The sequence below is a fragment of the Zootoca vivipara genome, chromosome 4 (assembly GCF_963506605.1).
Source record: "Zootoca vivipara chromosome 4, rZooViv1.1, whole genome shotgun sequence".
NCBI lineage: Eukaryota > Metazoa > Chordata > Lepidosauria > Squamata > Lacertidae > Zootoca > Zootoca vivipara.
Genome location: NC_083279.1, coordinates 33,678,422 through 33,704,232, shown reverse-complemented (window position 1 = coordinate 33,704,232; position 25,811 = coordinate 33,678,422).

Sequence of the window (25,811 nt, the reverse complement as noted above, 5' to 3'; positions counted from 1 at the left end):
CAACTTAGATGGTTTGTTTTGGTGCTGCTGATCAAGGATTTGCTAGTGTTTTCCCATTGCCCTGCTGCTGTGCCTAATATATATCTATACTTGTTTTTAAGTATGATTTGAATAAAAGGGGTCCGAGGGACATTTATTGGGGGTGAGGGTGGAAGAAATAGAGTACAAGCTTCCCATTAAAGAAAAGTCATTGTTATAAGGTGGGTCTTCCAACATAATTATATTAAGGTTACCAGATTTTTTCCAAAGAATCCGGGGACACTAAAAAAAAAAAAAAGAGGAAAAAAGTTTTGTTTTGTTAAAAAATGTTATTAAAAAAGAAGTAATATCTTCTCTTCTGTGGTCTCCTCTGTCGCGCGGCCTTACTCTGGCCCCCAGCCTGCTCTCTTGGAGTAGGCTCAGGTTGGGTCTGGACTCGGCCATGTGTCCTTGCCCTCTCAGTGTTCTCCTACCTCTCCTCCTCAGCGGTGGCAGTGGCGCAGCAAGGTCGGGCCTCGCCTCTTTTTCCCCCTTCCTCTTTCTCTCTCTCTTCCTTCTCCTCTCCTCTCCTCCTTTCACCTGTGTTGGCCCCCAGGGTTTTCCTGGCCCCGGAGCACCGCTGGGCAGTGGATCGGGTGGCCGGGGGCTCTCACTCCCGGCTCAATTTGGGTCACGAGGGGGGGGGGTCGTCAGTGGTTCCCCCAGTTGATGCGCTGGGTGTCCCCGGTTCCCTGTTGGCAGTGGCGGCGACAGTGGCAGTCTCAACAGCCTGGAGCCAGTTGGTTCTGGCTGGCTTCAGGAACTGCTCGCTGCCATGGCGCCCACCATTTTGCCTCGCCGGAAGTCCCCATATGATGTGTCTTGTGCCCTTGAACCAATCACGCACATTCATTCCCTACTAATAAATCTACAACACTTAAAATATAAATCCAGGGGCATTTCAGGGACGGGTTTTGTAAATCCAGGGACTGCCCCCAGGAAACGGGAATGTCTGGTAACCATAAGGGTCCAAATTGCAATCCTATACCCATCTCACCCTGTAGTAAGCCTCACTGAAATCAATGGGCCTTACTTCTGTAAAAGATTGCATTGTGAAGGTGTCCTTTCCCCCTTTTCTTCTTTAAAACACTCTGCGTCCGACCTCACCTGATAATTAGTTATGTGCATACTCTTCATCAAAACAGGGCTGTGCCAGCACACTGGACAAAATTGAATTAAAAAGCACTACCTGCACCTGTGTAAATTTATCTAGTGAAGCAATGGGTAGATGAGGGAGAAGAGAAACTAATTTTGTCAATGGTGTACAGTGGTACCTCTGGTTAAAAACTTAATTCGTTCCAGAGGTCCGTTCTTAACCTGAAACTGTTCTTAACCTGAAGCACCACTTTAGCTAATGGGGCCTCCCGCTGCCGCCGCGTCGCCAGAGCATGATTTCTGTTCTCATCCTGAAGTAAAGTTCTTAACCTGAGGTACTATTTCTGGGTTAGCGAAGTTTGCAACCTGAAGCGTTTGTAACCTGAAGCGTTTGTAACCCGAGGTACCACTGTACTGTATATCACTTCTAAGGTACAGTCTTTCATCATTTGAGCTTCTGCTTGCTCAAATATAATTGATATACATTTACAAAGCTCCTCTTCACAAATTATCTCCTGTTTCGCAATAGTCTCCAGATCTTATTTTACGTTATGGGGTGTGTGTTTTTTTTGGGGGGGGGAGTTACTCACAAATAATAAATATACAGGGATGGAAAAGGAATTTCATTCACTTTTCATCGTACTGGGAAATTCACACTTGGACCAAAAAGGAAGCTATCCTTTGAAATGTGCACATCTCAACACAAGCAACAACAACAACAACAACAACCTATCCAAAAACATGGATATTTATATATTATTTTATTTGTTTCATAAATTAATATGCTGTATACAATCTGTGATTTTTTTAAAAAACATCTTTCTAATCTTAAATTCAGTTATTCACGTTTCCATATCAGGTTGTGCTGTATGTGTGTGTGTCATGAAAATTAATCAGCATTTAGGTGTGGAATTTTTCCTGCAATACACATTTTAGTAAGCAGTTTTGACTAATATACATGTTTTGTAAAACAACTTAGCTAATATAATGCATTTGGGTATGTTATTCTCACTGCCATGTGTGTTGTTATGCATCATTTTATTGTTTGTAAACACCCTCGAGCTTTTATTACAATCATGTATATAAATGTTGTTAATTCAATTCATTAAATAGCATGTGTATCTTCATTCATATTACTTGACTGGAGAAAAATGTGAATTTTTGAAGGATGGCTGTGTTCAGGTTGCATATTATTTCAGAAAGTGTGAATTAGGTAGGTTTGCATACCAGGTTCCATTCTCCCCCATCCCTGCACAGAGTATACTATGTTTTGGAATGTTCTGCTGAGTGCAAAAAATAATAATACAGAAATAGAAACAAAAACTTCACATTCCACAGAAATTGTACACACAAGAACCCCACCACCTTGAAGCTCTAGGCTGCATTGAATGCAGTGATCCACCCCCCTCCGCCAATCAAATCTAGCTCTCCTGGTTACAGTATGCAGGCTCTCTGTCCTTGCTATGTTGTTGTTCTTTAAGATGGTCACCTTCTGTGGTCATAGTTCTTCCCCCTTTTTTGTTGGTGAGCATGTTGGCTCACTAGGTAAATACATAAAACACCCACTGAGAGTGCTTGCTGTTCAGTATGGATTTATTATCTGTAAAATCCTTTCTGCAAACAATGTACTCTGCAGGATTTGTTGCCAGTGGCTTATTTCAAAACCTATTTTTGCTACTGCCCTGAGGTGATTGTCTAAGGCAGATCAGAGTCTCTTCATATTTCTTTTCTGTAATTTTGTTCTGTCTTCCTTTTTCACTCGGCTACATGACATACCAATCCCTTGATATGACTGATGGAACTGGGTGTGACGTCTCACATGTCATCCTGTAATAGCTGACCGGGAAGAAAAAAGTTGTGGCGTTTTCAAAACTTCTAGGTTGTCTAAGTGGATTTGCTGAAATTCAATTTATACACCAGCACTTACACTGCCCCCCAAAAATGTATCTTAAGAGAAGTGAATCCACATTGAGGGTGGAGAGATGAAATGTCCTGGTAAAAATGTATACGCATATATGCATCTTCCATAGAAATCTAAAGTAACCAAATTGGGCAGGCTTGGAGTTCTTCATTCTTTCTGTAATTGTTGTGTCCCCTCTCTGTTATATGACATGCCATCTCAAAACCTGGGCCCTAAAAGGAAGACTGCTCCTTACATGCAAACACATAGACTGAATCCCTCATATGTATCCTTTTGTTCAATGCTGAGATGCTCTAATTCTGAGTGGAGAAGTAAAGGGAAAGGAAGACTCCTTTATCATTTCTCCTTGTATTTTTTTTCCACCTGAAATTCCTGTGCTACGAAGTAACTTTGAGCAGAAAAGTGGGATATGGGGTTAAGCACTCTCTCTCTACACGTCAACCTCACTCAGAATTATAGTTCCTTGAGATTGCTTTTCATTAAAAATGAAAACTGTCAAGACATTTCTTATAATGTCTAGGTTGCATATAATGTGCTCAGATGTTGATTGTCATTCCTTTAATGCCTGTGAAACCATTCCCACCCCCATCAGCATGTCACACCGCCATCTTGGAAATTTCACCAAGAGCTGTTGATACAATATGTCATGATCATTACTGCCTCAAGCTATGGAGATACTTTCCGAGCAACGCTCCCCTTCTAAGGTGGTGTCTGTGGGTAAGACTTGCAACAACAGAACCTGAACAGGATGAAACATCTGAATATCACCAAAGTGGTGCACCGATTGGTAAAGAAAATGAGAACTTGTTTTGCCATCCCTGTTGCATTTTAGTATGTTGCACTGTTCATCCTTTGGTAACTTATGCCCATGTTATCTATTTATTATGGCTAAAGATGGTAGATCTTATGGCATAAAGCCGAGAAAACATTTTCAATGAAATGCAATGGGAAATAGTCATGCCACACATATGACCCCAAGTGAGTGTGACTCAATATTCTACCTCCTAATAAAAATATTCAGAGAGACTATCTAGCTAAATGTCAGGGTATGCTAACAGAACAGACTTCACTGTCGCTGGAGTGAGTTACTTAAAAATGGAAGTGCTGGAATATGGCATTTTTTAAACGAAGCCATCATAGCATCAGGCTACACAAACTTAATTCAGTTAATGTTCCAAAGGATACATCACTCCCACAAAATGATGTGTTGCATAACCCTGAGCTCCTTCTCCTGTAGGGAGAAGGCACACAGACAATGGAGTGAAAAATCATTAGGATACCTGCATTGCAGTGAGCAATTGTTGCTTCCTTGGAACTGCATGGCAGGACCCCACTTGCCACAAGGACTATATCATTCATTTCTTATGATGTATGCCAGAGTCGGTCAATTACTGCCAGAGCTCAAAGGCTGTGTTTTTTTATAGAGCAAAAGATGCACTCCACTGAAAAAGTGAGGGAGAGAGAGAGAAGGAGAAAGAAAAAAGGGGAAAGCTGCAGAAAGGGGGGGAGGCACAGAATGCCTTATCAGCTCTTTCAAGCTTAGACTAGAGAACTCACTCAATTTAGCATCCATATTATCTCCACAGTGCTATAAATAAAGATGTGGTCTTGCCACGGGAGAGGCAAGAGGGGAAGGGTGAGGGACTAAGTTAACACACACAAACACAGAAAGGGTAACAAAGGTCTGGTGAAACGAGCCAATGGTTTGCTTGCTCTGTCACCCGAGCCAGAAATGTGTACATGTATGTGGTGGGTGTATGTATTTAGAGCATTTGTTTTGCATGCAGAAGGTCCCAGGCTCCCATATCTCAAGGTATTTGCTGAGGGATACTCCCACTGTGAATCCCGGAGAGCCATTGCCAACCAATGTAATAAAGCCTGAGGTAGATGGACCAATGGCCTGGCTCAATTCAATGCACCTTTTGGGTGGGGGAGAGGGGCCCTTTTAAGCACCCAGTTTATAATATCTGCGAAAAGGCAAGCAGCTCTCAGTATATGCAAGAATAATTCTGCAAGAGAAATTATATGGCATTTCCCTCATCTACCCAGGTGTCTTTTCTGCATAGGAAGCACAATGCTCCTAGCAGCTTCCTCCTGTGTGAGGTTTCTAATGTATCAGGGAGACAGAATCGCAGGCTTAAAGTGCCAACAGCCAGCAGCTTTCTAGTGACATCATTTCGTTTTCTGCTGTTTTTGTGTAAAAAAAAAACATCAGCAAAAACCCAGCAAGGAAGATTCTTGTGTCTCCCACCCCACCTGCAAATGGTTGTCTCATTTCCCTTAGCTAAAATCTTATGGATTATATCTAATTCTCACATCACCCCCTGTGAAACATTAAGGTTGATATGCCATACATGTTCATTTTTATGCCTGTTCTTGAACTACTCACTCTGTTCAGCTGCTTTGCTCTGCTCCCCCCCCCCCTATACCAAGGCACCCGCTCTGCAACCCCCTGATACAGGAGGGCTGCCAAACTGCTGCAGGCTTTCTGAACATTACAGCCCTGCAAAATGTCAAATGATCTTCCAGTGAAGCTTGCTGGCTCAGTGGTATCTATTCATATGCTTGGAACATCTCCCTCTGGGCTTCCGCGAGCTTTCTCTTCTAATCCTTTCATTCCCTCGAGAGCCCATCACTTGGCATATTGATTTCGCAACCCCCTATTAGCCAGACCAGGCATGGTATTCTCAGCTGAGCTGGTTCCACAAGCTCCTCAAGACTCCTGATGCAGCCTGCGATCCAGGGAGCAAAGCCTTGGTGCATTTGTCACAAAAAATCCTGTTTATTCTGTGTGGGGAATGGCAGGCCTTTACTGCACATTCCAAACATCTTATACAAGTTTGGATGGAACATTAATGCAAATTTGTTGATGCTACCTATAGAGATGGGGAGGGGTGGAACGTAGAGACAGGGTCTTTGTTAAACGTTAAGCAGAAGAAAACTAGAACAATCCATTGCAGTATTTAAATTAATTCAAATGATTAATTAATTAGTTTGACATTTACTTTGTTTTTTAATGAATAGTTTTTCACCACCAGTGTCTACCAGTTTCTTGTCCCTTCTGGGCTTAATAGCTCCTCAACCCTCATGGGAAACTTCCTGTATAATTGCACAATACAATCTAACTTTCATTTGAAGATCCAACTTGATCTGCCGATCTGCCTCATTTTTCCGAAGATTGCTGCTGTTCTTTTGCCATGTGAAGCCACTGCTTTTCAACAATGACTTTCAGATGCTTCCTTCCCAACATTTCTTAGTCTTTTGTTGTCTTATATTCGCATCGGTTTTTGCTTAGGCATTTCCTGTTACGACCTCTTTCTCTTGTGATTTTGATCCTTTCTCCATTAATTGTTGTTGTTGTTGTTGTTGTTGTTGTTGCCATAGGCATTCTGGGTTCCTGTTCTATTTTATTTGCAAGTATAATTATTCCTTCCCAAATAACTCTGTAATAGTTCCGTTGGAGCTGAGAAACAGAAAGGGAGGCAGAATGACTATCAAAGGACTGGAGTGCAATTCCAGTGACAGCTGAGGTCCCTTTAAGGCGGGGAGATAGGGAGCCTCAGGTCCCAGGGGACAAATGTAGCCCTTGGGACTCTCCTAGGCCACGACCTCTCTCCTCAAGCCACACCCTTCACTGGTCCTGCTCCATATCCTCTTCAGCTGATTGCCTAGAACTTGTCTGAATGGAGGTGTGTGTATGTGTTGCTTTGTGAATGTCAAAACCTCTGTGTTTTGTGTGGCCAGAATGTAACCTCCTGAAAAGTGAGAGTCACATGTGTTTCTCCGCTCACTTTTCCCTCTTCCTGCCTATCCCTGGCATGTACACACACACACACACACACACACACACACACCAGGTTGTCTATATTGAAGTGTGGGCTTCAGATTGAAAGAGGTTCTCCAACCCTGCCTAAAGGGGCTGAGAAGCACAAGCCTTGAACCAATCAATCTAGGGGGAGCTAGGGTGCCATCTACACCCCAAGCCTGGGTGTTCAGTTCATGAAGACAGGTAAAGCTGCCAGTGTCCCATGGTGCCCTTCTTCCCAATATTCTCCTAGCCAGTGTTTTTTTCTTTAAAAAAATGTTTAAGGGCACTCTCATTTTGACTCAAGAAAACCACCATTTTATAGTTCAAATTGGGAAAAATAAAAACAGAAAATGGACAAAAAGTACAAAGAACATGCATTATCCCATATTACACGACTGACATCTCACAGTAACTTCCACATTGGCATGAGGTTGTGTGCACTAACATCTTCCCTCCTATCTCCAACTCCTACTTCACACATTAAACGCTCGCTTCCATCTGAGACTCAGGAAACACCATGACGGGAAATGAGGCTGCCATTGGGGGTAGCAATGGAACTGATGATTCACCGTGCTAGAGAAGAAACAATTTTTTTTAAAAAAAAAAATTAGTTTCTTCTCCTGTTAGATTCACAAAATGTTTAGGAGTATGCATACCGCTGCGTACCCCCAGAAAAAAACAACAACACTGCTCCTACCAGACAGGTTGGTGTTGTGCATTTCAGTGAACAATATGGATCTGTAACTGGTTGCTACACCATTACTTTCTGGAAGTGGGACCCAGTGAAGTGATGGGCTCCTTTCCTTCTTCTCTTCCCACCTGGTGCCACCACTCCCTGCTGAGGACACAATTCTTTCCTGCCACAAGATCATTTATATATATATAAAAAACCTCTGTCACTTTTACTGATTGATTTTATTTGCTTTGCATATTCAAAAGTTTTATCTAGGTTCAGGCAGCCTCAAACCCAAAATGCTGTCTTTTTTATTACAGAAATTAGGTTACAAATGGAATGATCGCTTAGGCTTTCAAGAAGTAGAAACTGCAATTTGGAAATTATTCTGGTGGTGGGTTAACTGCTAGCATAATTTGAAGTACTCACTTTCTCTGATCTGACATTCTGACATGAGCAAAGAAATTTTTGTGCAAAGAACTCAAAGGGCTTTAAAGAATCTTTGACAGAAACTGGGGGTGGGGTGGAGATTTATGGATTAACATTCCCTTAAAATCACTTACTAGGAATAGAACGTTTGGGACATGGGAAATGGCAATATAACCATCTTCCATTCTGTCAATATCAGCATCTCATAATAATATCCAGGGAGAGAAAGAACAGTGTAATTACTTTCTTACTTTTGGCAGAAGATAAATAGCGAGCTTTGTTTGCTCAAATATGTTAATCAAGTATGGCAATTAATTTAAAATCAACTGATTATTTGCAAGTTACGGAAGAAACCATTCTTGTTAATAAATGTCTAGTCACATAATTTATTTTTGCCAACTTCAATGTCTATTAAAATATTAGGGATCAAGTAGTAATGCATTTAGGCTTAAAAATGCATATATGGACATCAATTGCAAATGTTTCACTCAGTTTAAACGCATTGTGAATTCAATTCTGTGCCTAATACTTGGCTGGCATTTGGGAAACTTGACTGAAGGCTGTGCAGAGGGAATGGAAATCTTCAGGAATTTTCTCCAGATGCAACATTAACATTTAATATATTTCTTTGAAATGTCTTGCTTATAAACAGTATAAAGGTAAAGGTACCCCTGACCGTTAGGTCCAGTCGCGGACGACTCTGGGGTTGCGGCACTCATCTCGCTCTATTGACCAAGGGAGCCGTTATACAGCTTCCAGGTCATGTGGCCAGCATGACTAAGCCGCTTCTGGCAAACCAGAGCAGTGCACGGAAACGCCGTTTACCTTCCCATCAGATCGGTGCCTATTTATCTACTTGCACTTTGGCATGCTCTCGATGTGGACAGGACAAATGCTTGCACAGAATTTTTCACTATATCCAGTGCTAGTCATAATACTCAAAGTAAACCCACTGAAATCAATATCAACTGATGAGATCTGATGAGTTCAGTGGGTCTACTCTGAGCAGATGTGCAAAACCCCTTTATTTTTGCAAGAAATGAAAATACAGGTTCCTTCATGCAAACAACCATTGCTAGAATAGCAACCATTCACTCAAAAGATGCTTCATACTTATTTGAGGGGATGGAGCTATTTATCCCACACAACATGTGAAGAATAGAAATGAGAAGTTCCCAATGTATCACTTACAGTGTGTAAATAAAATTGGGTAATTCCGAACTGCAGAATTTGGGGGAGAAACATGGATAAGGAGAGTTTCTCTAGAGCTTCTCAGTGTCTATGGAGAGATAAGGAGAGTGACAAATTATGACAGTATTCATGGATAAAGTAATCCAGGGATGTCCAACATGTTGATCACAATCTATTGGTCGATCCCTGCAATGTTTTTGTAGATCACGGTTGATCGCTGGTCCCCTTCCTGCCCTGCCCTGCCTGTGCAGGCATCTATTGTTGCTGAAGGGAAGCTGGAGCTTAGAAACAGAGGCTGTTATCTGGCTTCTGTTCCTCCCTCAGAAGAGCTGCAAAAAAGTCAGTGAACCCTTATAAAACGGGTCATTTCCCCTCCCTAAAAAGCGGGGCCAGATCACTGCCAGATTTTAATTTTGAAAGTAGATCACAGTCTCTAGGGAGTTGGCCACCCCTGAAGTAATCCATTATGGATCAATGGAGCCCTGCTTATAATGAATCAGGCCATTGACATGTATAGCCTAGGGTCTATCAAGGTTCTGAGTCTCCAGACCAGGTTTACAGTCCTGAATCTTACCCTGGAGATGAGGAGACTACTGAGCCTGTGGCTGAGAGACAGCAACCTACTACCAGCACCTGGAGGGCCACAGCCAGGGCCCACATGGGCACCTTCCACTAAGCCCAAGGAAACCAGTGCCTCCCACCACACTACACCCTGCCAGTCCAGTAGTTCTCACCAGAAGGGAGTCATGGAATGGGGAATGCCCAACTCCAGGCCAGATTATTGATGCTTTAAGGCTCTAAAGTTATCTGCAAGGGGACAGGTAGCCCAGGGACAAATCTTAGATCAACTTTTATTGGGGTAAGTTGCTCATTTGGGTTGGATCCACACTCATCAGGTTCCTGAACATTTTGGAAGTCGAATGGACTTCCGGAATGGATTCCATTCGACTTCCAAGGTACGACTGTGCATTGTAAGAAAACATATTTTAAAATAAATATTAATTTCTATGTCGATGGGGGGAAATCACAGAGTGATAAATAAATGTGTTGAACTAGACTTAAAAAGCAAATACATGTGAAAGTTAATGGATTGTCCTCATCCCATCCCTAGAGGAACCATAGAGGTGTTCTAAATACACACCTTCCTATTTTCCTTTATGCCATTTTAGAGAGTTTAAGCCTATCATGAGCCAGTTGTGCAGCTACCAAGACATCATAAATATAGTTTCTGAGCCTTCTTGGTGTTTTCTCACATAACTGGCTTTCCACAGGGCAGAAACAACATGTAGAGGCTTTTCAAATACTTACCCTGCAGCTATCAATCGCTCAGTTGGAACTGGCCCTAATACAGAATCTATCCATCATATTACAAGTCATTAAAGGTACATTCAGCACTATGGCCTACTGCTGTTCCCGAATCATCCCTCAGCAATACCACAAAGAGTCTTTTCAATCACACAAAGAGAAAGCACCACATTTTGCCAACACGTGGTGTGTGTACTTTGTTTTTTTGTGTGGTATATGTTAATATGAAATACAGTATACATGACTGTTGCAGTACAATTGTGTGAGTGCTGTATATCTATAGCCACTTAGGTTTACAATAAAATGCATTCCTTTTTAATGTTATCATGAACTCAATAGCAAAAATTGGATATTTTTTTAATAAAAATGCTTTCAAAACTTTGTGCATCTTCTAGCCAAAGCTCCTATTACAAACCAATTACTGTATGTGGGGTATGGGGATGGTTAAAGATCTCTGTGAGCAAAGGGGGACAGATTTTGTGAACATGGGGCTTAAACACCCCTAAATTGCTCTGGGGTTAGAATGTGATGTGATTGTTTCCTCCAGGGAATTGAAGCACCAAATTAAAATGAATGAAAATAATTCTCAAATATGAAAGTCTGATCTTCTACACTGTTGTAATTACATACTTTTTGGATTTTTGTTAAAATGCCTGTGCCTGTTGAGACAAAATGTAGTGGGTTATATTTTACTCCCTGTCACTCTCAGAAGCAAATGTCTCCACACTTTGCTTACACTTATGAATGTTAAGTGCAGAAATTTGCATTGATATGAAGGCATGTTTACAATATGTGTGCTCTTATCATTTTAGACAGGGATGGGGCACTCAAAGAAACCCAATGTTAAAATAACTGAACTAACAAGACAGTTTATCGATAAAGGGTGGCCAACATGGTGCCCTCCAGATATTGCTAGATCCCAACACCCATCAGCCCCAGCCAGCATAACCAATGGCCAGGAATGATGGGAAGAGTTTGGATTGGATTTGATATCCCACTTTATCACTACCCGAAGGAGTCTCAAAGCGGCTAACATTCTCCTTTCCCTTCCTCCCCCACAACAAACACTCTGTGAGGTGAGTGGGGCTGAGAGACTTCAAATAAGTGTGACTAGTGACTAGTGGAGAAGCGAACTCGGTTCCTCAGATTACAAGTCTACCGCTCTTAACCACTACACCACACTGGCTAGAACTGTAGTCCAACAACATCTGGAGGGCCACTGACACCCACACACCCACATCCCTGTCCTTGGGATGTCTGCCCCATCCTGCACCATGTTGGCTATCCCTCAATTCTCTTTCCCCTTTTCTCTCTCAGCTCCTCTCTCCACAACAAAGTTCTGCCCCGAAAATTGTCCAAGAAAAGCAACTTCCCTTTATCTTCTTTATCAGCTAGCTTTTGACCATTACAACAAGCAGATCATCTGGGGTTCTAGCCCCCTTTCCTTCCCCTTTTCTAGGACCCTTGAGTGCCAGCAGAAAAGCCTGTCTATGTGACCCAGTCCTCCATCAAAAACAACTAAGAATCTTGTGGCACATTATTTTCTGCAACAGACTAGGGTGCTTACACATTTGGAAATCCTCCATCAGAGGAAGGGTATATGGGTTCCTAGATGCCTCTTTTTCAGTCAGGACATCATGGACAACAAAGCAGTGGAGAGCACAGAGAACAAGAGAAGCATCCCAAAGGAGCCCTTCCTCCATTCAAGATATCAACAGTGGAGAAACCTAGATACACACACACACACACACTAGAACACTAGACCAACCTCAGCATGCTACACTAGTGAGAACTGAACATAAGAAGCAGCCTTATACCTAGTCAGACAACTGTAGGGTTGCCATATTGCAAAAAGTGAAAATCCGGACAGAAAATCCGGACAGAGCTGTGGTTGGCAACCCTAGCACAACAGATCCGTTTAGCAACAGCTCTCCAGAGTGTAGACAGAGGACATTTCCAGCCCTAGGGCTAGCCCACCCATGTGACACACAGAACCAGCTGCTTTGATCAGAGGAATCCAAGGGGGTGCCATTGCCACAGGTGCCCCAACCCGCTGCTGCCAGAGATGCAAGATGTCACCAGAACCCGGGAGCTGTGCCCACAACAGTACAACTCCAGTAAGTGAGACTATGGCAGGGGTGGGGAGGGGGGCACCTCCCCTCATGCAGTGAAGTGGGACACAGCTCCCCTTCTAGAGGTGCTGGATTTTAAACCTGATACTTTCTGCATGCAAGGGAAATGCTCTACCAATGAGCTACAGCCCTTTCTTTCAGACTGTAGCATCTATCCCAAAAGGCTTCTCTGCTTTCCCCCCCAAGGTATCAATAGTGGGAGGCGGAGAAACCTTGAAATATGTACCCCAGATCACCTCAGCAGGCCACACCAGTGACAACTGAAAGTTAGGCATGTCAAGCATGTCTCTTTAAAAAGAAAACAATAGGTTCTATTTGCTATATCCATAGATAGACTCTGCCTGAAACGTGACATGTGGATAGAAAGGAAAAAAATTCCCAATGGGACATGTCTGCCAGCTAACAGTACATTAGCATGGTTCTTAAGGACACTTAAAGGTGAAAAGGAACTATTCATTGCTCTCAAGAAAGTATCTAATCAGCTTTGCTAGCTGATGTAACTCTGCATTTTCACAGTTTGAGGAGGCAACAGTAAGTGTAGCTTTTAAACCAACTACTGTATAGCACCCCCCCCCTATCTAACAGAAACAAATAACAATGTTCTAACCATTACAGTATTCATCATAGATGTGGAGGTAATTTCTAAAAGGTTATGGCTTAAAATTCAGCATAGGAGCTCTGAATTGGCATGTGAAAAGATGGTCAGCCACAGCATCATTCTTGTGGTTTAACCCAATAGCAGTGGACCATACATTTATAGCAGCATCACAAGTTTCTGGCTGAAAAATCCCGGTTTCTTATCTTGCTGATGTTTAATATTGATCAAGCCACACACAATAACTCTGACAGTCTTCTTGAATAATTACACAGTTGTGTCTGACTTCTTCTGATTGAAATTCTGGGTAAGTGCTGTGTGCACGGGATGTGCAACACTAGAGAAAGTATCGAAACTTTAGTGTTTTTGCTCAACCCATTATCCAGGAACTTCATAAAGTATCATTTTGACAACAGGTGCATAATCCATCAATATATAAATCTCAGTTCAAGTAATCTAAAGGCAACCTAGAAAATCTATGCCACACCCCAAAACTCTAGGGGAAAAAAACATTAAATATATTATCTCTATATGTTGACTAGGACTTCCACAAAACACCCAGCTGTGAGCTGATATAAAAAGTATCTTACAGAAAAACCTATACGTGTCTACTTCAGAAGAAAGCTCAATTTACTTCAATGGTGTTTACTTCCAAATAAGTGGGCACAGGATTGTAGATTTTAGGTATTCTATGGAACTTCTTTACATTGTCAAATGGTTAGGCAACGTTTCACACCAGAGGCTTACTAAGAAATTAGTGTGGACCCTTTAAGTAAGTATTTCATTTCTATTCCATCTTTTTGACAAAGAACTCAAGGTGGTATAGGTGGCATGGTTAATGACCGAAGGTCACTTAGTGAGCTTCATGACTGAGCAGGGATTTGAACTCTAGTCTGCAAGGTTCTAGCCCAGGCATCCCCAAACTTTGGCCCTCCAGATGTTTTGGACTACAACTGTCATCTTCCCTGACCACTGGTCCTGTTAGGTAGGGATCTTGGGAGTTGTAGGCCAAAACAACTGGAGGGCCACAGTTTGGGGATGCCTGTTCTAGCCCAACACTCTAACCTGGAGCCAGCCCAACCATTAGGCAGGATGAGGCCACTGCCTCAGGTGGCAGCATGCCCATGAGATCTCACCTCATGAGAAGTATCTTGAGGAGTGTGAGAGATCTCATTCAATTTTGGGTGAGATCTCACCTCAAACTGGCATGATATTGCCTGAAATCAGTGCCAATGGTGGTGGCACTTCTCCACCAGTGGTGGATGTAGCAAGGAGTGTGTTGACTTCAGAGCAGGCGGTGGTGGCAGAAGCAAGGTAGGTGGTGGTGGCAGTGGTTGAGCAAAGCGGCAACCTCCCCTGCACTGATCACTATGCCAGACTGGTTCTTAATGATACCATAGAGAAGAGGCAGGGTCTATCTCGGCCTTCCAGAATTGTTCTAGCTTACAAATGGATGGACACTTGAAACTTACACAGACTGGAAATAAGCTGGTATATCTCTCCCTTGCCACAGTGGTAGAGCTCACACATTGCATGTGGAAGGTCCCACATCCAGTTATAGGCATCTTTTGGCAAGGCTGAGAAAGACCCCAGTCTGAAACCCTGGAAAGTCACTGCCAGTCAGTGCAGACAACGGTGAGCTAGATGAAACAAAGGTCTCGCTTTGTTGAAGACAGTGCAGGCAATACTGAGAACAAAAAGTTTGAATTTCTATCTTTCTATCTTTCATTTCCCATGCACTGTGACTGCGGCAATATTTGGAACTGCCCACTTGAAGGTGTGTGTGTGTGTGTGTGTGTGAGAGAGAGAGAGAGAGAGAGAGAGAGAGAGAGAGAGAGAGAGAGAGAGACAGAGGAAGGAGCCTCAACAATTTACTTCAAGACTGGCTTAATTGGAAAGGATTTCACATATGGAAAAGTTTCACTTGTGTTTCTGTGTGTCTCCTGTGGCTTTATCCGTTTTTTAAATACTTGGGTTTTCTTTCATAGGTGCACTGAGAAAAGATGGCTATTCAGTAATGAGTTGCGAAATGCCCTATCCAGTAACTTACAGGGAGTGAATACTTACAGTTAAACTGACAAGATAATAGCCAGCATGCTGAGATAGACCTGTGCTGGTCACATTACAGATGCAGAAATTAGCTCATTATAACAATTCAACTGTTTCTTAAAAAATAAAATAAAATAAAAATCTGCCCTCTCTACAAAGGCATGGAATTGAGGTTCAGGTATGTGCTGTGTGTTTATTAGGCCTGCCAGATGATTCATTGGTTGATTAATCAAATGCCTTTTTAACTGATGATTCAATAAATTAAGTAATTAAATTTAAATAGATACATATGACTGAAACCTCAGTATAGTGCCCAGACTGTGTATGAATGCTTCAGTTCCAGAATTAGCCCTAGAAATTTCCCTTGAGAAACTGGAATTCAGGAGGAATAGACCACAGGAGAACCAGAACAATGCAGGACTTGGGCTGGGGAAATAATCTCTTCTTAAACATATGCTGACACTTGCGCTACATCCCCTCTCCTCCCCAAGTCACAAAATTACAAAATTCATCTAGGATGGACTGTAGAATGCCACCAGCTACACTTATATCTGATCACAGCTTCCTGTAGTGAGAGCTGTGGATAGGAAGACCAGTGCAGAATGAAGATTGCTGTCAAAGCTTGGTAAGGAAGAATGCTGGATAAAAAAAACAAACCCTGGTCTAGCAAATAAATCCTACTATATATTTTTTTTTACATGTAGACCCTTGAAACCAATGAGTTCTGCTCAAGAGAAATAGATCATAGAATTGGAAGGGACCATGAAGGGTCATTTAGTCCAAACCCCCTGCAAAGCAGGAATATTTTGCCCAATGTGGGACTTGAACCCACAACCCTGAGATGAAGAATCTCATGCTTTACCAACTGAGCCATACAAATGTGGAGAATCACCTGGTTACTTTCAAGCTAAAACTGCAATCCTGGGCTCACTTACTTGGGAGAAGGTCCATTAAACTCAATGTGACTTAATTTCAAGCAGGCATATACAGGGAATTGTACACTGTCTAAATCAAGGTATTGGCACATTTTAAAAACCAAGACAAAAAGTAATAATGCATGAAGTTTAGGTCTATGAAAGACTAGAAACCAGTGTGCTTGATTTACATACTCTACTTATCAGTTTCCGTTAATGCAGCCATCACCATTAAACTATTAATTTTCCATTTCTTAACTCTAACAAATGATAATGCCATTCATTCATTAACACTGGAAAGTGAAAAATATTGACCCATTAAACCTTTGATGAATCCACTCTAAGAGATAATTCTTCTCTGTAAGTTTGTTCTTAATTCTAGCTTGTCTGTGTGATTGATTTTATTTTTGAAAGGCTTTTCTAGTCTTCAGTGCACACAACTAATATTCCCACTCTTCTACTCCAGAGACCAGTGCTATACACCCATTCACATCAGGAACACATTGTGATTAGACAGAATATAGATACTGTATGCATGCTTTGAGTAACTCCTTTGGAAGAGAAAAGCAGGTGGTTGCACCCAACTAAGCTATTCCAAGTAGACCCATTGAAATTAATGGATTAAAGGCAGCCATGCCCAATAATTTCAACATGCCCTCTCCAAGCAGGACTAACATAGGATCCAACCTATAAAGCTTTGCATGAACAAGTTCTAGTAGTTTTGCTAAAAGCAAATCCCATCATTGGCCACCATAGCCTGAGCCAATTCTGTACACTGCTTTCCTGCTCTTTAAATATTACTCCAATAGATTCAAATTATTTAGGCTAGGAAAGACTAAAGTTTCATCCAAAGATTTTTCTTTCATCTTTGACCTCACCCGTAAGTCAGAACTTAACACTTAAAGCCTAAATATTCATGGAAAATTACTCAAGGAAATTGTGTTGGTTTCTGGTAGACCTGTCAGGTTTGAGGGGGTTCTAAGAAAAATGCCACTCCACATATTCTCACACTGATTCATCTCCATTCCATACTGCCTTCTCCAAGCATCGTTTATATTGATCATTCATAATGGCTTGTGCTGATTATGCTGGTGCGACAGTTATATGGAAACATGCTTTCAGTTCCATTTGCACCTCCCAGTCTTTTGGGGCTGTCATGCTATAGGCACTTGTCCCATAGTTTCCTGCTGTAATTCTATAAATTCTAATACCACAGATTTTCGGGGGGTTGTCCCATTTTTGTTGCACTATGTGGAAGAGTGGCCATAATGGGGTAATATTGGTGAAACATTGCAGAACAACTAGTAAAGCACAATGGTTGTGCAGACTCAGAACTTCCCTGGGCACTCTGGCTGCAATGATGTAGTTTCTTCCACCCACAGAATAAAAAATTGGGATCCAAGGCTATATTTTCTGTTATTTCCAGATATCTGTATCTGCTTTCATGGAAGGTTTATCCAAAACCAAGAATGGACAATAAGCTTCCCAACAATCCAAGTTGGGGATCTACAAACTAACTCATTCTCTTCTGTGAAAACAGCTGAATGGAGTAGCCATCATTTAGCAAGCCCCCCTGTTCTGTTTGCATCTGCTTTTGTTGCAACAGGTACAACAAATAAACAAATAACTTGGCATGAAGGATGAACATTGGCATTCCATGAGATCTCCCGAAACCCATTAATCCAGCAATATACTACTTTGGTGCCCTTTCTGTATTCTTCTTGTATCATTAATAAATGAAGAGTTTGTCAAGCAGGGGGACATTGCAAAGGAAAACAATTTACAAAGACCCAGAAGGTGGTACAATTTGGTCACCATAAGCTGATTGGCATTGTAGGTGGAATACCCAAGTATAGTCCTAGAAATGTGTTGGGAGCTGCTTTGTACACAACCATGGCAGATCTGTTATTTCTTTCTATCTGTCCTGCATGTTTAGGTGTGCATTTATTTTTAAAGAGCAGAATTAGCCATTCCTTTCCTGCTGCAAGCTAAATATGTCTTGTATCATTATCATCATCACCACCACCATCCTCTCTCTCCAAAATCAGTGCCAACATTTCCATGGCTTGATTATTGACGGGGGCCAAGCTACACATAAAAAACAAAAACCACCCATACACCTTTTTAAATATAAAAGTGTACTTCAGATGCCAACTTTTTTCTTTTCATTGCTCCATTGAATGACTTTTTTTTTAAAAAAAAAGTAACAAAAAGTACAAAAAAATAGTTCAATCTCTTCCCATCAAAACCAAACTAATTAAACCCAATTATAGGCTTTCTTTGCCGCTATTTCTCCAGGAGAACAAATTCCAATTTATATGCATTTCAATGTGAAACTAGCAAATTCACATTTCTCCAATCAACATGTAAACCGAAACACGTCTATCGTTTGAAATCCATACTTCTCCAAAATTTGAAATGCAGTTCTCCAATCAGCCAACATGAAGGAAAATGCATGGGGTGGAGCGACGGTCTGCAAATTGTTAAGGAAATGTGGAAAACTGGATTTAACATTGGACAATTCAGAAACATAGATAACTGCTCTTTAACCCCAGGTGTGCTATTTTTATACAATGTACTGTGACTCTTCTTCCTAACTGGGAAGAGTTCAAATATCCCACCCCAACAAAAATGGTACCCATACTTTAATGCTGCCAATTAAAGATTGCACTCAAATTACAAGTGTCAAAATGCTGAAATACTGTCAAATAGAAAAATATTAAAAACCAAAAGGGTAATATCAGATGACAGGTAGCAATTATTTAATATTCATCCCTGGAAATCAAAAGAGGTAGAAAATGTCAAGAACCACAGAATCTGACCCAAACTTAATTTGATTCTGTTTTCATAATTGCCAAAATAATTTTATTTTTGGTGTTTAGATAGCATAGATGCATAAACTCCACCAATGAAGAAATACTCTCCCAAATGTCTGTGAACTCTGCTCTTCTTGCCTGTTGGTTTTATGCTATGTTTTGACTTTTAAAAATTTCAATAACATAAGCCTTCAAATTTTTATTGCAATTGCACACAATGCTCTATCTGCCTGGAGACAGAATTTACATTTGATGCCATTTCTTCCTGGCAGGTACAATGGCAGAATCAGAATAAAAGCAAGGTCTTTGATAAGCATGAGAACTCATTTAGATACCTGGGTGACAATTTTCATTCAGATACTCTCATAAAGACCACATTTACATGCCAGCAATAGGAGACTATAAAGAGGAGAGAAATAATATTATTAAAGAAGCTCAATGAAATATTAATGTTGCCCTGTATGCGCTCCATTATGGTGCATGCAAACTCTGTAGGTTTACAGTTTTATGGGAAGGCTCCAGGCTGTTATATTTTGATCTCACTGTTGGTTTCAGACCTTTGACTTGATGGCACCATTTCAAATTCACCGTGGTGTAAAAAGCGGTGGGAGGAGGCAGATTGTATCACGGTGCAATGCTAAACAAACTCGCATAATAGAAATTATCTTCAGAGAAACAATAACTGTGTGAGAAATGTGCCAATTTATATTAAATTTGTTGGCAGATACAAACACCAGCTTCCTGGGCAGGGTGATACGTTCTTCCTGATCTCAAACAGGATGGCAAGTAGATTTTGGATGAGATGAAGCAACCAGACATACCCTTCTGATCTTGAACCTTCTGGCCTCTAAAATCAGGGAAGTTCAAGGATCTCTAAACCAGGCTTCCTCAACCTTGGCCCTCCAGATGTTTTTGGCCTACAACTTCTGTGTTCCGTAGGTAGCAGGACCAGTGGTCAGGGATGATGGGAATTGTAGTCTCAAAACATCTGGAGGGCCGAGGTTGAGGAAGCCTGCTCTAAACAGTGCGATTCTGTGCAATTCTGCTCTGAAATAAGCCACAGTGGGGTCTATTCTCAAGTGTTATCTTTTGCAAGCAGACTTTGTGAGGCTGTAACATTGCTTACACCAGTGTAGGAGGGAGGGAGATAGGCTGAGACACTGCTTTGAAATGAACCTATGAACTGCATGTGTTTTGTTAAAAAATCTTGGAAATGCCTTAAAATAGCTGCAGCCCTGCTGCCAGAAGAAGAAAAGTCATGCCAGTCAGCTGAAGGGAGGACCCCAGTGTTCCACACTAACAATCTTCCCCCTCCACTGATGCCCTAACTCTATCCGAATGTTGTTGCAAAGGGCTGGAAAAGCTGGCTTTGTCAATTTGGTCTGGCCAGTGGATGTCACAGAGCAATGCCCCGATCCATTTTGGGTTCATGGGGACTTGTGGTCATGTTCTGAGATGCTCCATTGCAGTGCTCTCTCTCTTCCCTTCCCCATAGGCATCAGCCAATCTTCCATCACTCAACTTGTCAGCTGAATGTAGTAGGAAAATTCTAGCCCTCTTCAGGCATTCACCGTGTGAAGAGGACCACGGGGGACCACTGGCAAACTCTGAGAACCCCGTAGACCAGGCATCCCCAAACTTCGGCCCTCCAGATGTTTTGGACTACAGTTCCCATCATCCCTGCCCACTGGTCCTCTTAGGTAGGGATCATGGGAGTTGTAGGCCAAAACATCTGGAGGGCCACAGTTTGGGGATGCCTGCCGTAGACCTTCCCACCTTGAGCAAGAAGATCTTAAGAGGGATTGTAAGCTTGATTAAACATATCTACAAACCTTTTTCAAACCTTTCCAGTCAAAATTGGACAGCTGGAATAGGAGTGAGTGGAGACAGCAGACACAGACAGGGGGTGCGCACTGGAAGCAGTGCTGGTCTGTGCGACTCAATACCTTCTACACAATTTGAGATATATATTGTTGAGGAAAAGCACTTGAACCGGGATTCTGCTTCTTTTGTTTCATTTGTGATGCCTGTTTCACACTTGTCAGCCATTACACTTGTCTCATTGAGTGACAGAAGGGCATGTACAATCTCCCCATGACTCCCATTTCTTTAAGCAGAACTTACATTCCTGAGCTGGGAAATGAAATCTCAAGGAATGTCCAAACAGGTTCTTCTGACACCCTCCCCAAACTGACAGAGTATAATGATGACATCATAGCTCAGGAGGTTGTGCCGGTTTCATTCAAAACATTTTTTCTTTTTTAAAAAAGCAATTTTCTCAACATATTTGGTATGTGCTATATGAAATATGCTATTAAATCATGTCTCTGAGCCTATGTCTGTATAACGCTAAGCCCTCAATAGGATTTCTTTATCTAGGCCTAGCAGTTCTTAGGCACCAAATGACGACAACAAAGAGGTTCTACTTCAAGCATCTATTAAAGGTCTGAAAGTCAACTGGGATTCTCCATTAATGTGACTGTAAGGAAATTACCAGCTAAATTCAGATTTCTGGTGTCACACGTGGGTCATGAAAGGAACCTCTCATTTGATGGGGCTGGAAGTATAAGAACTGCCTTTAGGAACATGTATTCATAAGATAGGGATCAGGAAAAATGCTAAAAATCAACAGTTTTTCAGAGGCTATATGCTCTATTTGAAAAGGGGGTATCAAATAGGAGAAAACTACTGTTCCTTTACTCTCTTATGAGTATAAAGAAAGTGGTTTCTCTCATCTGAGAATGCTGCATTTCATTTTTTTTTAAAAAAAAACAACAACAATACCCATGCTTCTTGTTGATTATTTTCACTCTTTTGGGTCTTGCAAAAGAAGCTATCAAGTACAAAAATGTTCACAAAAGTACAGAAAGCGGATGCCAAGAAAGTTTAATTAAAATGAATTCCCTTCTGTGGGGTGAAAATTGCAGCTTTCTGAAATATGTAGACATGGAATTCTTTTTTAAAAAAAATAATTCTGGTAGAAAGGGCAGGGGGAAACACCAGAACAAATGAATATTCTGCATATTCAGTGCAGTCAATCTGCATGAGAATGGCTTGGCTAAGTCATATTTAAATGAATTGTTTTGCTACTTGGATTAAAAATAAAATAGGGAAAAAGCAATTTGGTTTGTCTCCGATAGCTTTCTAAATTGTCTACAGACAAGCTATCATGGAGCTCCATAAGGAAATTCATTGTCTTTCAGAAATAGAGGTATTTCATTCAGAGAGTGGATGATCAGTTTTGAAAGCTGAATATCCAGTCCCTACACGGAAAGCTTTTCCCCTCCTTAACATTTTCTGTTTTATGTGTTACTGTATCCGCTCCAAATTTCAACAGGGATTTACAGATGTAAGTGACCTATGCTCAGATTTGTGGTATATGCAACTTTCTTGCTGTGCACACTTGCTTCTATTTAGTACCACAGGACTTAAACCAGGAGTGGACTTCAGATGTTGTTGTATTTTTATTTGTTTATTCTTTATTCATTTCAACAATCTGTATATCGCTTAACCACAGTCATCACCAAGTTGTGTACAGGAGACCCAATACAATAAGGCGAAAAAATGAGTTAAAATGATAAAAAAAATCAGATTTCAATTCAAAAGCCTCCTGGAATTCTAATAATAAGTTCAGGCATTCAACAGGGTCTTGTCTGACCTCAACTGGTTGGGAGCTCTCCCAAACTGGTTGCACAATACTGAACAAGCAGCTCCTAGTGGATAGAAGATTTGTATCTCAGCCAAGGGGGCCAACTCACAGTGAGTGCCCCAAATACCAAATAAGGCAGGGATATAAGGGATCAGGTGGTCCCTGAGGTATCCTGGGCCCAAACTAAGGACCTTGTAAATTAATGCAAGAACCTTGAACCTGACTTGGTAGCATATGGCAGCAAGTGAAAACTTTTGAGCAATGGAGTTATGTGCTGGCAATAGACTGTCTCCATCAACAGTCTAGCCACTGCTATCTGCACCAGATGGAGGCTGCAGACCAGGCCAAGGGTGGCTCCACATTGCAGTAATTGAGTCTGGAGATTACCAATGCATGAATCATTGTAGCTAAACAATCCCTGTCCAAGAATGACCACAGTCAGTGTAGCAGCTATAGTTGGTAAAAGACACTCCTAGCCCCTGAGAGTACTTGAGCCTCTAACAACAAATTCCAAAATGGTTCTTTCAGAGGGAGTGTGACCCTATCCAGGGCAGGCATCTGGCCAGTCTCTCAGTCACAGGAACACTAACTCACAGTGCCTCCATCATCCTAGGGTTCAAGCTCAGCTTACTGGCCCACTCCCATGCCACTGCTGTGCTCAGACAACAGTCCAGACCATTCACAGCTTCTCTTGACTTGGATGTTATGGAGAAGTAGAGGTGTGCCTCAAGATTCTGAATGACCACAGTCAGCAGCTTCAACTATAATTTAGACAGCTTTGGGGGCAAGACTGTACTCTGCAGAACTCCATAGTGCAAAAGTTCATGGGTCCAGATCATAATCTCCCAGTGCTACTCTCTTGACAAAACTTTGTAGGTAGGAGCAGAACCACTGTAGAATAGTGTCCCTAAGACTTATCCTACAAAGTCAGTCCAGAGTCAAAAGCCACCAAAAGAGGCAGAGTCACACTCCTCCTGTCCTTTTCTGTATATGGGTCATCCATCAGGCTGACCAAACCATGCCTGAACCCAGATCTAGATGGGTCTAGATAATTGATCTAGATCCAGAAAAAATGAAAGGCACAAATACAGGATGGGTGACACCTGGCTTGAGAGCAGTACATGTGAAAAGGATCTAGGAGTCTTCGTAGACCACAAACTTGACATGAGTCAGCAGTGTGATGCAGTAGCTAAAAAAGCCAATGCAATTCTGGGCTGCATCAATAGGAGTATAGCATCTAGATCAAGGGAAGTAATAGTACCACTATATTCTGCTCTGGTCAGACCTCACCTGGAGTACTGTGTCCAGTTCTGGGCACCACAGTTCAAGAAGGATACTGACAAACTGGAGCGTGTCCAGAGGAGGGCAACCAAAATGGTCAAAGGCCTGGAAACAATGCCTTATGAGGAACGGCTTAGGGAGCTGGGTATGTTTAGCCTGGAGAAGAGAAGGTTAAGGGGTGATATGATAGCCATGTTCAAATATATGAAAGGATGTCATATGGAGGAGGGAGAAAGATTGTTTTCTGCTGCTCCAGAGAAGCGGACACGGAGCAATGGATTCAAACTACAAGAAAGAAGATTCCACCTAAACATTAGGAAGAACTTCCTGACAGTAAGAGCTGTTCGGCAGTGGAATTTGCTACCAAGGAGTGTGGTGGAGTCTCCTTCTTTGGAGGTCTTTAAGCAGAGGCTTGACAGGCATATGTCAAGAATGCTTTGGTGGTGTTTCCTGCTTGGCAGGGGGTTGGACTGGATGGCCCTTGTGGTCTCTTCCAACTCTATGATTCTATGATTCTATGATTTGTATCCTCCAGGAACTTCTGCAATAGAACGTCAGCCACAAACTTCTCCACCACCTTACTCCAAAAGGGGGCATCTGCAACTAGACGGTCATTGTAATAATAAACTCCCATCATCTGTAAATACTGGTTTTGTGGCAACTGGAATTCAACAGCAACTGGAGGTCACTACTCCTGCCTTAAACTAAGAAAAGCAGGATATATTTATCTCTCATTGTCTTTCTCACCAGGGGTGAAATGAAGCTGCTGGAGTGATGTTAGAAGCAGGGATGAATATTCACAGAGATTGTTGCATTCAACTTCATTTCACTGATTTGCACTGCAGGGTACAAATTCTAATATTTGTTCACAAACACATTTGAGTTCCTTCTTTGAAAACCCCTGCCTCATTCAGTGCAGAATTTCAGCTCATGCATGTTTCTTTTTTTAAACAAAAACCAAAAACAAACAAACAAACAAATCCAGATGTCTGAAACAAAATGTCAATATTTAATCACATATCAGTAATTGAATATATGGAAATAAGTAAATATGAATGTTTTGGTCTCTAGATTGAGAAGTGAGTATGAGAGCAAATGACTTACCCAAGGCAAGCCAGAGATATCACAGCCAAGCAAATATTTGCATCTATGTTTTCCAAATCTAAATTTAATATGTTGCCATTGCCTTGTGACAGCATCCTCAGTAATGTCTGCATACAGAAAAACCACATGAAATAGGATGTTGCTATTCTCTCCACATCACTGTTTATCCCTCTCAACTCATGCCATAAACCACCTTGAGCATGGTTTTAACCTATTGAAAGGCAGCATACAAATGAAATAACGATGGCAATGATGAAGAGCAGTGCCTCTGAACTAGGGGAAAGGGATCTTTGCACCATCCTAAGCCATCCATCCATCAATATCACAAAAGGAAATGAGTGTAGGATTATATTCTTTATGTACCAAAAAAAAAAAATCAATCAAATGTTAATAACAAAAAAGCTGCAATTATGAAAACATGTTTGTGTTAATGTCCTTAAAGCGTACCACTTTGAATGCACTTAAATGTAAAAAAGGAGGGTGCCAATAAAATGAAATAAATATGCAAAATTAAATCAAGCATTATTATTCTTCCATCTGAACAATCAACTTGATTTAAACCCAAAAAGCTTTTAAACATTTCCAGAAAATGAAAAACTAAAAGAACAGAGTGCCTAAGTCATGCAAACACATTCCTGAATTTCTATGTGTAATTTGGCATCATCTTTGCAAATTCCTAGAATTTTGTTTCCCTTTTTCATAGCTCCCATTGTATACAGTTGTGGGGTTGTTGTTGTTGTTGTTTTGCCGCTTCCTTACTTGTGTTTTTTTAAAAAACCACACCAGGCTTTTATGTCACAATTTCTTTCTCAACAGCATTTCATGGTAAAC